Genomic DNA, 19,447 nt, shown 5'->3' with positions numbered 1-19,447 from the left:
TGATGACCCCAAATTTTTGATCTTATGGATGGTGCGAATCAAAATCAAGGTACTGGTTAGTATGCATAGGTTTACAATAAACGGTAATTTTCAACATGCCATTGATGTTTCAGACTGTGTTGTGTCCAGAAATGCTAATCCACCATATTTTTCCCATTCTATGGTGAAAGTAATATCTGAATCAATGCTATAATGTGATATGTGAATTCAGTTACATATTCTAACTAATGCTTGATATGTATATCATCCACATATCTGCACCATTTACCAACCCAAAGGATGGGTAGCAGTGGTGAGCACTACCAACTCAAAATGTTCTATATAAGTACAACTCCAGCAGTCTTGTTACTTGTGGTGACAGTGTTGTCCTCTTTAAAAGGATGATAATCTGTCATGAATAACTGACAAAGCCTTATCAACCGGTACACTAGCAAATAAGGAACTTTCATAATATAAAACCACAACTTTGTCCTGCCACATATCTGGGACAATCTGTTAACATTGCTCTCTATTCCCTTGGGTGATGTTAACAGTCAGTAGAAAATACACCATTTTGTAGATGAAGTCCTATGTACAAGGATGAAAGCTTCAGGTTAACTTTCTATATTTACTATTATGTGATTTAAAAGTTAAAACATTATCAAATATGATTAATTCTACACAGTTAAGTTTTCACCAAAAGAGTTCTGGAACCTCTGAGCTTATTCTGATCCAGTTTGATGTGTACATAATCTTACAAACCAAGATGTGCCATTTATGAGTTTTGTCATGTCAATAAAGTTATGGTCCTTGATAATTGACTTTACATCTTCATATGGGAGGTTGCTTATAGATGGGGTAGCTAAAATACATTAAACATATCCTAATAAAGTTAAATATGAACTTTGTTTTATAGACATTGATGTATATTTTATGCGTTTTTCTAACCAATGCCATTTTGGATAGAATTTGGGCTCATGACAATTACCTGTGACATTTATCTTCGCATGGAATGTTACAGGTAACCAGCACTTCCCAAAAACAGTTCAACATATTCTAAATGATATGCAGATGTGGTGTGTGCTTTTTTCTTTTTGTTCTTGTCAACTCCATTTTGGATGAAGTTATTGCCCCTGACAATTAACTTCCTATCGTCAGATGGGATATTTCTTGTGACTAGCATAGTTAAAAAATTATTCACCATATCTGAAGCAGTTTGGTTTGAACATTGTCTCATCGATTTACATATGCTTTTTATGGGTTTAGTCTCATCTACTCCATTTTGGAAAATGTTTGCCCCATGTTAAGCCTATTCTTGTCTTTAAATGTAAATTTGGTGTGTGTGTGTGTGAGTGATTAGGATTTTTAACATAGCTTTAACAATTTTTCAGTCATATCACTATGATGTCTGCAGTGTGGCAGTTTATATTGATGTCTAGCACTAGGGCATCATGGTTCAGACAAGTAGCATGATGTCCCCCACAGTCACATTATCCTGATACCAGGCCAACCAGTCATAACACTAACCTCTTAATGATGACTGCCTAGTGAGGCAGCCACAAGTACCATTATTATACATCTTTGGTATGACTTGGCCACATGATATGGCTTAGTGGGCTGCATGCAGCCCACAGGCTGTTTGAGACCCCTGAATAAATACATAGCTCAAGAACTATTTAACCTTTTCTCATACTGATGGAATTTGGTAAGAACATTGTCTTTTAGGCTTGTATGTGTATTTTATAAGTTTTGTCTCATCTACACCATTTTGGACAAAGTTTTTGCCCTTGTTAGTCAATTTCATATCTTCACAAGGGATGTTGGATGTTGCTTGCAGTCACAGTATAGCTCAAGAACCATTCTACATATTCTGATACAGTGTGATGTGGATGTTGATTTATAGATCTATGTGTCTTGTATGCTTCATTTTGGGCACAGCATTATGGATTTTGATGATCAGATTCATATATGTTATTTATATCTTTACATGGGATGTATCAATAAGACAATGAATGAGTTCATTCATTCCACATAATCATTTCAATAAGTCATGTTATTTCATTCTGGCACTGTAGCAGCAGAGAGAGTGAATCCCACAAAGTATTTCGCTTAAAAGAGCCTTCTATCGAGAACATTTTAGATAGAGATATTATTTTTCACAAAATAAACCCTTCTAGTCATAAAAACATGACAAAATAGGCTTTCTCTGCTGACTAGAAGGGTTATCTCATGAAAATATCTACCTATACAACTATTTCTGTTAGCACAGGGGTATCTCGCGAAAACACTCGGTGGTGTCGTCACTTTCTCTGCTGCTCTGTGAAAGTCCCTGGCAGGGTTTGCCTGTCGTCGCCGTTTCTGCTGCTGTGAATTAAAAATTTAAGTTAACAATAATGGCCAACATTGGAGAAGCACATTCTGCTAGACTAGCTCGAGAGCGACTAGCCGCAATTGAAAAATTTCTTCCTGTACGAGATAGAGTAAGACAAAAATTACAAGCACGGCAGCAAGCACAAGTTGAATTTGCAACAGGTGCAGAAGAATTATTTAAACCCGTTATAACAGCTACTGAAAAAGCTGCGGTGGTCACTGAAAGAGCTTTACTGGGAGATCCGGATGATATAACAAAACCAGGTATTCTTCCAGTGCTAAAACAAACCGCTACGCAGGTTGAAAAGATTGCTAGAAGAACCAAACAAATAAAAAAGATTTTACGAGATCTTCCAACTGATATAGCTGCAGCTCAACCTCCACCCATCGGCGAAGAAATACTTGAAGGTATTGGACAAATTCGTACTGAACTCGCGTCCAAACCAATAAAGGAAAATATTGGACTGATTGCAAAATTTAGGGAGGGTTTTGCTGAAGATATTAAAAATACTACAAGAGAAGAATTGCCCAAAAAAATATTAATTGGTATGTTTAATAAATCTAGTATCTTAAAACCCGGTTTTGAAAAAATAAACGATGATAATTTTATTAAATGGATATATCGTATATATAAAAACAAAAAACAAGCCAGAGACGATGATTTAGAATACAGAGGTCTCCTTGGTGAAGTAAGAAGAGTTTATGGTGAATATGTAAAAGAACTAGAAACCCCCCAGCAGAAACCTTCTACACCTTTGCAACAACCACGGCGGAGGATAATAGACACTGACCTAGTCCCGTTAGGTGAATATGAGGTTGCATCTGAACAAAGTCCACGTCGTCAAAAATCCGAGCCAACTAGGTCGCCGATAATTGGTTTAACAACATCTCCTGAAAGTTTACCGCAAGATGTTTTCACCCCGAGAATTGTACGACAACAACCAAAAACTGGAAAAGGTTTAAATATTTGTCCTGATAATATCATCAATGACGTATCGCGGTTAGAAGTTCTCATCGGAGGAAGGCGTGCCGGAAATAACTCACCAGAAATAATAAATGAAGCGGCTGATATCTGTCAGCGATTATTTCGCGGCGGCATCATGGATACTCACATCTATCGAGAACTTATTGATGAACTTGCGGACCGCGACTAGTTAAATAAATAACTAATTAAATAAAATGATCGTACACAATTCTTATCGTAGACCAGTCATGGGTCAGGGTGGTAAATTCACGAGTACCCGTATATAGGATGACTTATGGAAACGGACTTGGTGGTGTTGTTCGAGGTTTATTTGCGAGGATGGCACCTAAAGCAATACCGATCGCAAAACAATTATCGATGAAAGCCATTGATGTTATTAAAGATAAAGCTACTGGCGCTGTTGGTAGCGCTGCCAGTAAAGCATTCCTGGCAATCAAGGACAGACTAGCACGATTAATACGCAGAACCCAGGGGGGTCCACCTCAAAGAGGTTCGCCGGTAAAATTATCAGCCACCGCAGATATGCCAACAAATGTTAGTAAAGTAATAAATGAAGCTGCAAATCAAAAACTAGCAGTGTTGATAAATCAAGGGGCTGAACAAATAAACACAAGTCTGGTGGCGGGAAGTGGTCTTCATTTTAGACGATAACTTTTATAATAAAATGTTTAAACGGGAATCCGACCCAGCATTCGACATAGACAAACCGGTCCTTAAAAATGAATCAGTGCGTGATTATCAGTATTATTCTTATGATGCACGAGAACCAAAAAAACAAGGACGAATTGAACTTCAGGTTCAAGATACAAGTAGATATTTCCTGCCCGCTGAAGCATTTATTGAAGTAGAAGGAGAAATTATAAAAACAGATGATACAGTATACGGGGATGCAGTTAAAATTGGTTTTGTCAATAACAGAATTATGGCCTTGTTTGATAGTGCTATCTACATGATTGATGGAAAAAATATTGAATCGATTCAGAAGGATGTCGATGTTGCTACAACAATAATTGGTCTAGTAAGATATTCTGATGATTATACAAGATCATCTGGTCCGTCAATGATGTTTGCCAAAGATACTTCTAATCATCCTAACAGTGATCAATTTATTATTAGACGACCAAAAAACTGTGCTGCTCCTAATCCTGCTGATATCGATGTGGAAGACATGATTATTAGCGCTAATACAGAATTTAATTTAGGTTTCGCTGCACGTAGACAAATGTTGAAAGGTAATCGTAGAAATTTTTCATGTGCCATTCCGCTGTTGCACATCTTTGAATTTTGCAGAGATGTCAGAAAGGTAATTTTTGGAGCAAAACATACGGTCGTGCTTGTTAGAAAAGCCAACAACAATGATGCGCTATGGCGACCTCTAGGCGACGCTGGTAAGGTAAACATAACAAAACTATCACTGTGGATGCCAGTAATGACTCCTGCAATTACTGAAGAACAGCGACTGCTTTCTTTTATGGATCAAGGTGGTAAAGTGTTGTTATCGTGGCTTACAACAACCACAGATAGTGCTCAAAGTACCAATAACGGTTTATTCACATGGCATATAGCATCACAACAGGGGGTTGCCGCGCCGCGACATATTTTCATTGCTCTTCAGGATTGATCAACTTGGTATCACTGACGTTTCTCTGAGAATAAATGGGCATCAAGAACCGTCTGAGAACATACTGTTAGATTTTGGTAATAATCATGTTGCACGTGCATATCAACGATTGACAAAATATCTAGCGCGTGATCTAAATATCGATACTGGTTTGCAAATATCACAATTGGATTTTATATCATTATCGAATCTATTACTTCTCGTTAGAGCATCTTGATTTAACCAGACAGTCTGTTGTTGATATACACTTTCGGGCTACTGTGAATAGAGACGTAGGAGCTATAGCTAATTACAGAGCAATCGCGATCATACTTTCCGACAAAGCAGTGTTGCTTGAAGGTGCTGGTGGCCGAATGATATTCGCTGATGCACCAGTACAAAACATGTAAACAATTAGATCAATCTCGTATTAAATAAAATGTCATACAGTCACGTTAATGTCACTCTGACTCCTGGACAGGCTAAGAAATTACAATCGAAAAACGCGAGCACATGTGGGACAACGATAACACTAAAAATGATCAGATTACTGGCGGTCCAAACAAGTTATCGTTGACTAAAACCCAACTAAAACATTTTAATAAAGCAAAACAAGCAGCGACTGGAGTTCGACTTGATTTCTCTCCAGCCGCGGTCAAAGATATGGTTAAAACTGGTGGTATATTTCCACTTCTCGCAGCAATACCAGCATTGATAGCTGCTGCTGCCCCTGCAGTCGCTAAAGCCGCTACATTAGGAGCAGTTGGAACCGCTGCTGGAATAGCACTAAAGAAAGCCACAGGAAAAGGATACAAAAAAAGGGACGAGGGCTAAGACTCCCAGGAACTCCGCCATCATGGTACCCAAAATGGTTCTAAGTGTTTTGACACCGATGTCAAATTTTGATTTGCTCGATGCTGTTAAACAATTAAATATAAAAAATGTCAGAGGCGTCTTTATGAGAGATCAATTACCACAACAACCAAATAATCCAGAAACCGGAATTATTAATCTTGATAACAGCGATGGTCCAGGAACTCACTGGGTTGCTTACGCGATCAATCCACGTGGAATTATCTATTTTGATTTGTATGGGTTAGCACCACCAGTTGAATTTCTTCGATATACAAAAAACATTCCCCTGACAGGGAAAGTTTGGTATTCAACATTACCAACACAAACACTGACCGATCCTCTGATATGTGGCCATGAAGTATTAAATGTTCTTGATGCGATATCGAAATCAAAGATTTCTCCTCACAAAATCGTGCACGAGTATACCATGGGTTGATTTAAACAGTTTCCTATGAAATAATGGTTGATATTTACGGAAGATCTCTTCTCGAAACAAAGACAAAAAAAGGCGCCGATGTGGATTTATCAAAATATGCGACCAAAGATGAAATCGATAATCTTTTAAGTCTGAGCGGGATAGACCCAGATGAGGTTGTTATTTTTCAGGACCGGCACAGAAAACTAAAAACCAGTGATATCAAATGGCATGAAATAATTTGTAGGGTTATTGGAGCTGTCCCGGGTAACATTGCAGTGTTTACCGACAGCGGAAAAATCAGAGATTCACTCATATCAATTGCAGCTCTCCGAGATGATACGCAAAAAGCTGCAGGGGAACGTGTAGCGAAGACCGGTGATACAATGACAGGTGAACTCAGCATGAACGGCAACAAAATAGTGGTTTTAAGAGATCCAACATCCCCGGAAGATGCCGCAAACAAGCAATATGTTGACGCAAGCGCTAGCGCCGTTGACGCTAAACTAACCACGTTGCGGGCCGAGTATGATGTTCATGTAAACGCGTTTACAAGACTTCGAAGAAACTTTCAAAAAACCGATGATGCCACGGATGAGTTCTTTGAAACTCCTCCTGTCATCGACATGAAACTTTCTGATATCAAACAAAAACTTACTGGTAACGCCAGCGATGTCAACGTGATTAATACCCGGTTAGGTGTAGTCAGAACAGATAGAAGTATTTCAGATCAAATCTTGATGATACAAAATCACATTGACACGATCAAATAAACACAGCAAAACATCGTAGCGGGGATTCCTGAGATCGTTAGCAAAACTAGTTTGATTAAAGTCCCCACTGGAGTTACTGCCAGGCATATCACCAACATAGTATACACGGTATCATCGGGATTAGCAACATGGGCCAAACAAAATAATACTATCAAATATACAGCAACAGCCACTGGCGTGTATAGACTGTCTGTGTTCAGTGCCGCTAAATTTGAAATCTTCACAACATATCCCTGGAGACATTCCACTGATAAGTATTCCGGGGTTGTGACTGTCATATTAAACAAGGAAACCAAAGAAACATTTATACTTAAAGCCGCTGACAAGAAATTAACCGCAACATCTTACTGGTGGTGTTTGGAATTTGTAGCTGAAATGCCTCAATTGGTTACCGCGTAAAATAATAAAATGGCATCAACGACAACTCTAATGACAGAGCCATTAAATGCGCAGCAATATAGATACGATCAAGTACGCGAATGGCATTCAGAGTTAAAAGATACTATTGACAAATGCGCAACAAAGATAAAAAAATACAAACGGCGTGTAACCATGTTAGACACAATAGTGTATTCGGTATCTGCGGTAGTTGCATCTACTGGGGTGCTATTATCAGCGCTGACACCAGTGACAACTGCAATCGCGATTATAATCACAATTTCAACATCAATGACAATTGCAGGAGTTGCTAATATAATTGCGAAAAAAATATCCTCGTGTGCGCTAACAAAATAGCACGAATATGAAAAGTTAAACAGCGCGGCCACAAGCACCTACTCGAAATTGTCGTCGTTGATATCATCCAGCCTTGACGATACAACAATGTCAGATTTCGAGTTTGTGCAAATGGCAGGGGTGTACAACAATTACACAAAGAACTTCGATTTGAAACGACAGCAGATAAATAATGACAGAATTACTTCAGCAGATAGTCGCAAATACAAGCCCGGCACGAACATCTTTGTTAACAGTAACCTCAACTAAGCCAGAATTCAGTATTAATTTTCCAACTGCGATTCCAGTAAGCGAGATTGCGTTAGCACAATTATGAGTATATCACAATTGGCCCAATATCAGATCAAAATCGTTTGGTGGATTGCCAGCAAATAATTTGTTTGTGTTTGCATATAAAAATAAACCCAATGGCATGCCAGACTGGAATGTCATTCGGTTACCAACCGGGTCTTATCAAATCGAAGAAATCAATGAGGAATTACAACGTTGAATAAAAAATATTACAACAAAGGAATCCAAAATAGCAATAACTGTTCATGAGCCAACGCTGTCATCCGCGATCGAAATAAACACCCCAGACTACGCCGTTGATATATATAATAGTTCAATCAGAACAGTGTTAGGATGGCCTGAAGTCGCTCCACTGGCACAACCAATACCACCAGTGCCTAAAAAGTCTGATTATATCACTGACACACAGTCATATCACGGAACTACATCGTTATACAAACAACGTCTTGATGATATAAAAAGTGCATCGCCGGGTGGTTGGATTGATTATTTCAGCAAGGACGATATTCATTGGAGATTTATTCACGTACGAGATCCCCGAGGAAGACCTCTTGTCCCAGGAGGAACTCTTACTTCCATTCTTCGACTAAGCAATATTATTGAATATTTTAGGGAAATTAATCAATTACATAAAACACAACTAACGCAGCTACGACAGCTCTTCCAGGAACATCTTTTCGATATAACTGGTTCACGCAGCAAAATTATCATGCGGATTGAAATATTAAATCAGCTTGCCGCAGACATGGAATATATTAACCGGCGAGCAGTTCAGGAAATAATTAACGATAAAACCGGTCCTAAGCAAAAATTTCTAACTGATTACTCGCTGACAGAAGCAACGCTGCCGAATTTTAAGTTTCCCGGATATAACGTGCCCGAGCTAAGAAAATCCGTCACCGACCTCATCAATGAATCCTTCGATGACATACTCGCACAACACAGAAAAACACTACTGGAGCCAACTGTCCTCAGACATAACAATAACACCGAAGGGCAAGGCCGGCATGTATCCCCGGGCATCGTAAATATAACTTCAGTGGTCGCGGTCAATCTTGTGTGTGATGTCATCGATGGCAGTTACAGCACAGACACGACATTATCAAATCAAGCCCAGCAAGGATTTATTCTTTATTCATTTACTCCGAAAGAACCACCTGGATTTCTGATTGTGCAAGAGTCGATCAATCCGGTCTATCTACGATGTCATAATCCATGGCTGACCAGAATAAATTTCACACTGACAGACCAGTCTGGAAATCCCCTTGATTTGCGAAATGAAACACTACATATTAGTCTCCTTGTGAAATCCTGAGGATTTCCAAGTCCTAAAAATCTTCGATTTTTGGGACTTTCAATTAATAATATTATATTATAATAATGTCCCTGAAGAAAAAATGTGGTGATGATTTCATTGATGATAACAGTGATGTCACTGACAACGATGATATGACAGCAGTGATGTCACTGACTACGATGATGATAGCAGTGATGTCACTGACGACGATGATGATAGCAGTGATGTCACTGATAACGATGATGATAGCAGTAATGTCACCGTCAACATAAAAAATATTTTAAACAATAATATAACATGACTCGTGCATTTCACTTTACTAGTAAAAATCGCGGAAGTCTTCAACTTTCAATCGCAAAACGATTTTTCAATTAATAATATTATATTATAATAATGTCCCTGAAGAAAAAATGCGATGATGATTTCATTGATGATAGCAGTGATGTCAGTGACAACGACAACGATAGCAGTGATGTCACTGACAACGACAGCAGTAATGTCACCGTCAACATAAAAAATATTTCAATAAATTATTTTAAACAATAAAAAAATATATTGAAAATTGAAGATTTTTAGGATTTCCACAATTAATCAAGCAAGTATCATATAATGTATCACCGCGTGAAATGTTTCATACATAATAAAGAACTTCGTGATAGCGCTGTCAAAACCGGAAAAGTTACCCCGGAAAAAATAATTGTTGATACATACAGTCATGACGATTTTATACTGACTGATGCACAACTGCAAGTATTGATAAAAGATCATGTTGTGATCGCACATTGCGATATACATCAAATCCTTGAGTATATACGCATATTTAGATCGTAGATTAGATTAGATTTATATAAATCTTAAATATGTATCACCACACAGATGTTTTCGTGTATGACAAACAAGCACTCGAGCAAGCAGTCAAGGCTGCATTTGCACAAGAAGAAATTAACGTTAAATTGCTTATTGATGAATACGGAGAAGAAGATTTCTTACTAACACAGCAACAGTTAGATAATCTCAGACGCGAGCATATTACCGCAATAGTAATAAATTCTCAATTATGCACACTCCTGCATTGAACCCGACCAACTAATCACCTTGATTTCGTCATCTTGATTTTGTTGTCCAGGACCTTGTTGTCCAGGGACTTTGTTGTCGCGCTGGCTCTGTCAAGGAAGTAAAAAAAAAGTAATATATTTTTTTTACTTTCGATTTCATTTCCAAGTACTTGACTTCCAAGTAAAATCCTTGACTTCATCCCTGATTTCATCAGGGTGAGGTATTTACTTCCTCGTCAGTGACTTTGTCAGTGATTTCGTCATTGATTTCATCATCCTTGACTTTGTCAAGGGACATACAATTTTTTAATTTTCTAACCCGAGTATTTATTATCTTTTTCATTTCATACTCGGCTGCCAATGCCAACCTAATCTTTTCAATTGCACAAGATAGTGAAACAAATTCATTTACTTGTGCTTCTTCTACTGTGGCCAGCGATTTATACAAATTATTTTTTTTTTTATGAATCGATATTGAGCAGGAAGAATATAACGCCCTGCGCATTTAGCTTCATATAATGATTCAAAATCAGACAGAATTGTTTCAGGATTTAGTGATATATTAAATCCTTGTTCTTCTAATTTTTTAATAGCAGCAATCACATTATTGATATTTTCGTAATTCATATATATATAAATATTATATATTTAAAAGAAAAAAAAATAGACATCACATCTCCTTGAGCCTTTAGCTTATCAGATGATAGGCTACCAAACTCAGGAGCGGAAACACGACCCCCATGTGAGCCGCTAACCTGTCAAATAACAGCCTAGAGAGCCCAGAGCGTGTGTTTGCGAGCGATGAGACATTCCCCGTATTGAACCCCTTGCTTACCTGAATGATATGCTAGCAGGTTCATATAGGGACAACACACAACATGTAGTATTTACATCTGTAAAGCTCCTAAATTGCCACCGCATTTTAGCAAGTTTACAGTAGTATTTTACACTATATAACTTAATTCTAACTTATCCTAGGACAGTAGTATTTACATCTGTAAAGTTTCTAAATTGCCACCGCATTTTAGCAAGCTTACACAGTAGTATTGTAGACATATAGTATTTACATCTGTAAAGCTTCTAAATTGCCACCGCATTTTAGCAAGCTTACACAGTAGTATTGTACAGACATATAGTAGTAACTAAGGACAGCACAACATATAGTAACTAAGGACGGCACAGACAGATAGTAAGACGACTTATCCTAACGGAGTCATTTTTCTACACTCAACAGCTGGACAATACCATCCCGAAAATCAACCCCTGGATGGACGCAAAAAGCATCTGCCATGAGCGGATATGACGAGATGGTATTGATTGCTGTTGAACTTCGAAGACTCCGTCTTCTAATAGGATCGTATCGTATATAAACCGACTGATACTTGGAAGCTCAAAAATAGCTCACTCGGGATTTTGTGCTTGTTTTCTTAAATATAATGGCAGAAAAAATACAGATGAACCATAACCCCGAACAAGTGTAATAAAATAAAGATTTCATCTGTGAAAAAAAAGATAAATAGACAATTACACCTTTGTCTACGATAAAATCATTCTTGACTTTATTAAGGAATAAAGGGAAGTTATTTACTTCCTTATACACAGAAAACCATCTGCTCGTTGTGTTACCTGTAAAGAATATACCGCTAAGCCGCGCTCGATAAATTTACCTGTAATGACATTGCACAAAGGGAGGGAACTAATTGCATGAGATATGCCTAACGGAGTTATCTCCGTTTGAAAAATCCTAGGATTTTAGTGATAATGAAAAACAATTTTCTGATTATTTTTTGACAGCGCGGATTTGGTTATATTTTTCGCCACGGAGTGTATTGAGAATCTGTGAATATCAAAATACTTGCCAGCCTCGTACATCGATTGAAATATTTTTTCTTCATTCGTATCTAAATTTATGGATAAAATTGCTTTGGCTCTTTTATTGTTACAGCCAGTATTACCAGCTCTACAATTTTTGCTTTGCGTCACAGCTCTTAAATTGGATAAATTATTATTAAGTTTCTGTCCATCAACGTGGTCAAGTACAAGACCGTCTTTGATTATTCCATGGAAACACTTGAACGCGAACCTATGATTATAATAATGTTTCTTTCCAGCAGTAAATCTGAGATAACCAGCATTATTAACAACACCAACTGGTTTTTTCAATCTGCTATTTCTGACTATTCCCTCGCGAGATGCTTCGTAATTTTTAATGGTTGGATGTGGGACAAATTCTTGATTCATTTATGTAATAATATATTTGTCTAATTTATAATTTGTCTGAAAACTTAGTTATATAATCATGCTCGGATTTCAGCGCATCTCCATTATTTTTTTTATTGTAATATCGTTTGAGTTCACGGTATCGCTTTCCTCCGCACATTGCACATAACTGCGTTTTACCTCTGACCCCAATACCACATCGCAGGCATGGTATAGGTCCTGTGCTTCCTGGTTTGATGCTTTGTAGGTGTTCACCGCAGAATTCCTTCCTGCAGGACTTATTACAGACTGTTACAGATCCAACTTTTAACCACTTGCAATTATTCATTTGTATATATAATATTTCTTATTTAAATATTTGTCTTAAATATAATATGGAGGAGTTTTTGAGGTTATCTGCAGTTGGCGCCGGGAGATTCGATCTTGACAGACTAACCCGGGACTTACGACGACAATCCCTGACTGATCTATTTAATATTATCAGGAATGCCAGAAAAGAATTCTGCGACGACGGCGCATCTCACATGTGGTCATCATTTAAAATTATCTGTGACGATTCTGTCAATGTCGTTGACAAAGTCATCGATGCTGCAATGAATGATGCACGAGCAAAAACAATTATTGATTATCTCACCCTTGATGAACATCAAGGTGGTCGGAAATATTTTTTCAGAATAAAATTTATTGTGCAAGCAGATTCTGATACATGGATTATCCGTGACAAACTCGACCCTGTTCTTGCTAGCGGAAAGACCATTCTGTTAAGTAAAGATTCCAAACCAGGAATGCTGACCGGTATTGATAAACCATATTATGCTTGAGCATATCCTGTGACCGCAGTCATTTATGGAATCTATCCAATAAAAAAAACCAAAAATTGATAAACTCACCCTGATGAGGACGACTATGTCGTTGACGACTTCGTCAATGACTATGTCATTGGGACTGAATTGTGTAGTCGAGCGAGTAATGGAACATTTTAAAAATGCGATGCGCGGAAATGGTTTGACTGCGTTAAGACAGTCCAAGATAGCAGCATGGGCTGAGCGGGTCAAACACACAGGAGCGTCAATAAATGATGTTGCCAAGCTAGAAAGCACATTAAGATTTCCCATAACCGTAACAACGATAACAAAGGAAGTATTATACAAATCGAAATATAATCAATATGGGGCTCCAATAAATATCATTGATCATAACGCTTATGCTTGGACTAACGCAGTTACGATATTTCTGCGGGATCGTGTTGTGAAATATTATTTGGGAAATATATTTGATGCTATCAAGCAGATAAGCAAAACCGACCCTGTATCGATGTGGTTGTTTAAAAGCTCCAAAGATTCTGAGTATGATCAATTTGTAAAACCCAACGGTGAATTATACCGGACGGAGTTGTTGCAACAACAAATGAAAAAACTCGCAGAGAAATATATGAAAATCGAAGATTTTAAAAACACTGAGCAGTTACTGGTTAATTGTTTTACAATTCCGAGTGTTGCCGCTTCTCACAGCAAGAGAAAGAAATTCATGGACACCAACCCGAAGTCAGTTTCTCTCGGATATACAATTAAGTTGTGTCGAGTATGGGCATGGCGGGCTGTGGAATACCCGGTATGACTACCGGGATATGATTTCCGTGGATATGATTGCGTGTTATTCGGGAAGCTTTCTCGGGATGGGCGAGTGTCGCGAATACTTTAAGCGATTTGGACATCCCACGAACTCGATGACACGAGTTGCTATAAACGGTCCTTTACCCGACTTTGACCTGACAGGACTTGCTTGTGTGACATCGCTTGAATTCACTGCGAGACTTCATCCGTGCTGTTATGTTTGATTTGGCAGACACTTCAGTGAAAAGCGCTGGGTACCAATAGTGTTATTGCGATATATGCTTGACAGCCGAATACTGGTATCGTTGACTGTCAGTGAAGCAATCATATCATATCGACCGCAGACCTCAGTTTGGTTACCAACACCGGAGCGTATCAGTCTCGATGAAGTTATTAGCGAGTATGCACGAGAGAGTCCAAATACTCCCATGGATGTCATTATCGGTGAGGCTCCTAAAGTTCTCAAGATCAAACGTAGCAATAGTGAAAAAATAGCAAAAGATCTCGGACGAAGAATAATCGGTAAATTTACTCAAGGTGCTGCATATGATCATAAACTACATCACTCGCAACTGATTATCGATGATGCTGAATTAGATTTTATAATTGCTGATGCCGTTGCGAGAAATATATTTTGTAATCGGGAGGATGCGCTCTTGTCTGACGGGAAAAAGTTGGGCACAATTGTAAGTTATATCGACGGGGAATCGCCTCAATGCACACATCTAAGATCTTCGATGCTGGCTTATGTTTCTATAAATTTGCTATCAATGATAAATCGATTTCCTGACACCGCAGTTAGAGTTGCAACGGATTCATTTTATATCAATAAAAGATATTTAGAATCACTGGCTCGTTTTACAAAGAAAGTCGAAGACTTTTACGATGAATCATGGAGTTCGTGGAGAATAAAAGTGGAGATGTTACATGAATATTGTGAATCTGCTGATGTTACAATTAAGGATAATTATTGGAAATCAGAATTATCAGAAATGTCTAACGCACCATCTGTGTTTGATCCAATCACCAGACACAAAACTGTTTATTTAAATGGGCCAGGTGGCTCTGGCAAGACAACTCGAGCGATTGAATTATTTCGAAATTCAGATATGATTGTGCTAACACCTATACACAGGCTTGCCAGGGAGATGAAACAACGAGGAGTCAATTCTTGTACTTATCACAGCTTTTTCAAATACAGTGGCGGTGTGTGGACGTCAGATCGAATGGGAACAAAATATATTCCGGAGAAAATAATTTGTGATGAGATATGTATGGTGCCATTGGAAACGTTAAAAACATTTCTTGATTGGCTGCTAACAGCGAATACTGCAGTGATAATGTGTGGCGATCACGGTCAGCCACCTCCGTTTGTCGGTGTATCTCCACATTCGTGGTTGAAAGATTTTGTTGATTATTATGAAGAAGTGTCTGATGATCATAGAGCACTTGATGCAACGTTGAAGGAATTTAAAACATTAATCAGATTACAACCGAATAAAATTCAATGTGAAATTATGCGCGAGATGATTCCTGAAACTTCAATGAGCGTCTTTTGGAGCGTGTGGAAACCAGATGATTTGATAGTGGCAAGTAGAAAGATAGAGACACACTTCAACAACAGCTATTTCAGTTACAACAAGAAAAGTTTTCAATGCTGCCAGTGCTGTTATGTTATAGACCAGCTGATACGCAGTTACAGAATATAGATGTTGATATTCCTGGGGCAGAGTCAAGGAAACAGAATTTAGTATTGAATTATATTGTGCTAGTTGATATTAATGCTGTCAAAGATGCACTAAAAATGAACAAATCCCCGTGGACGCTGGGATACGCAATGACGATACATTCATCTCAAGGGCTAACTATCAGTGATACAACTGTCTGGATTGTTGATGATCGAATCGAATGGTCAAACTTAGTCTACTTGGCTGTGTCCAGAGTCAGAAGAATATCTCAACTGCGAAGAATTGTCTTGGAAGATTCAATAGCTGATAAAATTAATAATGAAAACAACAGCGACATAATAAGAAAAAAACCGGTTACAAACAAAGCGACAAAAAAAATAATCGACGATGCCTTCGTTGTTGCGCTGAAACAATAGCAGAATAATCACTGCGCGAGCTGTAATTGTATAATGCTATGGCAGTATTCGAGTAATAATCCAAGACAATTTACCGTAGATAGAAAAGATAAAAGTCGTGGTCATACACGCGATAATGTGATGTTGACCTGTCTTGAGTGTAATCGACGTAGAGGCACCAGCGCCTTGGGTGCTAGTTAAGTGATCGGGGTGGTAATTGTGTGTCCTCGGGAATTACATGTAATTGCTCACGTGTGAATCCACATTGAGGAGCAGTTGAATCCAACCTGTAGATTGCTGGTCTGCCTGACGATCTTGTCACGGTGGATATCTTATGTGTGTTAACACTCCAAATGGGATCAGTCATTCTTTGTTTACCGCCTTCAAGTTCACCTGGTTCATATAAATATCTTACAGTGACATTACCCAGTATTGGTTGTGCTGAAGAATCACGTCGTACAGGTATATGTTTTTTTGTGATCGCGATGGCAGGTTTCATGTTGGTTGTTCGAGTTATTTCATTATTTAGTGCAGCTATCACGCTTGGTAATCTTGCAACCCATTCGTGCGATCTCGTGTCCTGAATGAATTCCTTCGCGTATTGATATCCAAATAACCGCTCAGCAAGTGTTCGATTGAATCGCTCAACAATTGCCTGATCACGGTGAATTTCAGTATGCCCTTGTCTGATGGTAACGTTATGTTGCTTCATCAACGATGATACTGCGCCCTGAAATTCTTTGCCAGGATCAACTTGTAATAAATTTAGCCATCGCAGACCACTCTGTGGTCCAGTACCTTGTTGATAAATTCGTTCAAACGCAGAAGCAACCTCAGATGCTGTTTTAGTTGTTAAAGGCTCAGCATCTTTGTATCTACTTGCAACATCAACTACAGTTAACGCGTACTTGTATGTGTTTTGACGTCTCCGGATTTTAATAGTATTGTGTGGCAGAAATAATATATGAGCCTGATGAACCTCATTTGGCACACTAACATTGAAATGTGCAAAGTGAATTTGTTTAGGATGCAGTAGATAAATTTGCCATATTGCTTGTTTGGATAACCAATTTTTAGCAGTAACTCTCGTAACTTTCACTGCTTCAGTGAGTTTACTAATTGCTGCGCTACCTCTCCAATATTCCTTTGGGGAATAATAAATCGACTCCATTATATACTAGCACCTAGCGCTAATTTACCTTTCATTGCAGATTTTATTAACCAGCATGCTAACTTTTCTTTGAAAGATTTATCAGTGATGGCATTTAATGCATGAATTAATTTCACATCCGCAAGATGGCGCTGTTGCAAATCCTTACTTCAGTAAGCTACATCATGAGCATGACACGCCTTATCAATAGCATTTATCGGATATTCACCTGGATTGGGCTGATTCTGGTCATTAAGTCTGATATCAAGTCGGGTTCCAGGACCACAGTAATTATATCCTGGAAGATGTTTTTCTCCTGGGTATTTAGCCCACGGAGCTCCTGGCAGCGCTGTTAACTTGGCTACGATATCACCTCCTTTTTTTTAAATAAATTTGGACTTCGCTGTACCGCATCGTTCACACTTGCCTGTAAGCGCAGATCAATTATTTTTTGTTGTAGTGGTTGTTATATCTGCAGTTGGGGTACGTGTTCTACATTTCACACAATATAAATCCATATTATTTTATGATATATCTAATGGAGATCACTGACTTTTCTGCTACAAAATGACGAGAGCCAATCAAACATAACTCAGTGCTACCAAACTCAATTCGAATGATTATTATAGGCCCATCTGGGTCGGGTAAGACGCAGTTGTTACTTAATTTAATAATGAAGTGGATGAAGTGGGATAAGTTGTATTTGGTAGCTCCATCTGTGGACGATCAGCGATGCTACAGCGTGTTAAAAGATTTTAACGAGAATGCAGCGTCGATAAACGATGGTGATGATATTATTGAATTTATTACTGACATCGATGAGTCGCCGGGTATCGATGATATTGACGGGAGCATCAATAATTTAGTTGTGTACGACGATGTGATGTTGGACAAACAAACAAACCCTGCCAGGATATTCTCACGCGGCAGGCATAAAAACGTGGATGTGATTTATGTAACTCAATGATATACACAAATTCCGAAAGTGATCAGAGATAACTGTAACATTCTTGCACTGTTCAACGGCGTTGACATACACAGGTTACGAAATATACATCAGACTTGGTGCAGCAGCTACATGGACATAAATAAATTTAGAAATTTCTTTAGTCGTGCTCAGGCAAAACCACACGGATTTGTAACGATAAATTTACATGATCCTCGAACATGATATCAAGTTAGGTTAGATACAATTTTTAACTAGACAGCACGGCGACGACAGGCAAACCCTGCCAGGGACTTTCACACAGCAGCAGAGAAAATGACGACCCACCGAGTGTTTTCGCGAGATACCCCTGTGCTAACAGAAATAGTTGTATAGGTAGATATTTTCATGAGATAACCCTTCTAATCAGCAGAGAAAGCCTATTTTGTCATGTTTTTCTGACTAGAAGGGTTTATTTTGTGAAAAATAATATCTCTATCTAAAATGTTCTCGATAGAAGGCTCTTTCAAGCAAAATACTTTGTGGGATTCACTTTCTCTGCTGCTACTGTACAATTTTTTAAGTGAGTACAACCCTTTGCAATGCATCCATTACTAATAGCTCTATTCTTTTGTTCAATGGATGTAATGTGTGAATTATGTAATAAAACTTAGACACAGACTTGCATCTTATTTTCTATATTAATGATCCATTGTTTACATCCTTTGGTATTTGGTAACAATTTTGTAAAGTTGTTTAATAAACTTTTGATAATACGGATATTTCATTAGTGGTACAATTTTAGTGGCATATACACTAAAATCTTGAAATTGAAGTTTTTAAAAACTTTTCTGGTAGCATGCTTTGTTTGTGACATGGCATGCAAAGATAACCTTAATCCTGGGCTTATTTAATTCATTACCCTTTGGCTGTAATTAGTTTTTGACAGAATTTTATTACAAAATATATGGTAGACATTTTTGTCATGAAATGGATGCCAGTTGACGTGGCTTTAAGTGACTGGTATTTCTTCAAATTCTCTTTCAAGCAGCAAAAGTCTTACCATGTATACTTGCCTATAAGTTGAGTCAAACTGCAAAC

General features: G+C 38.1%; 1 protein-coding gene across 6 annotated transcripts in view; it reads left to right on the top strand.

Moving 5' to 3' along the window:
* Window positions 1–19,447, top strand: part of LOC149807406 (uncharacterized) — a 223,339-nt gene that overhangs the window by 40,378 nt on the left and 163,514 nt on the right. The window lies entirely within an intron of this gene.

Source organism: Sinohyriopsis cumingii, chromosome 1, assembly GCF_028554795.1.
Source record: "Sinohyriopsis cumingii isolate HCF-2022 chromosome 1, ASM2855479v2, whole genome shotgun sequence".
Classification (NCBI taxonomy): domain Eukaryota; kingdom Metazoa; phylum Mollusca; class Bivalvia; order Unionida; family Unionidae; genus Sinohyriopsis; species Sinohyriopsis cumingii.
Note: the sequence above shows the minus strand (reverse complement) of the source record. Positions and strands in the feature narration are given on the sequence as shown.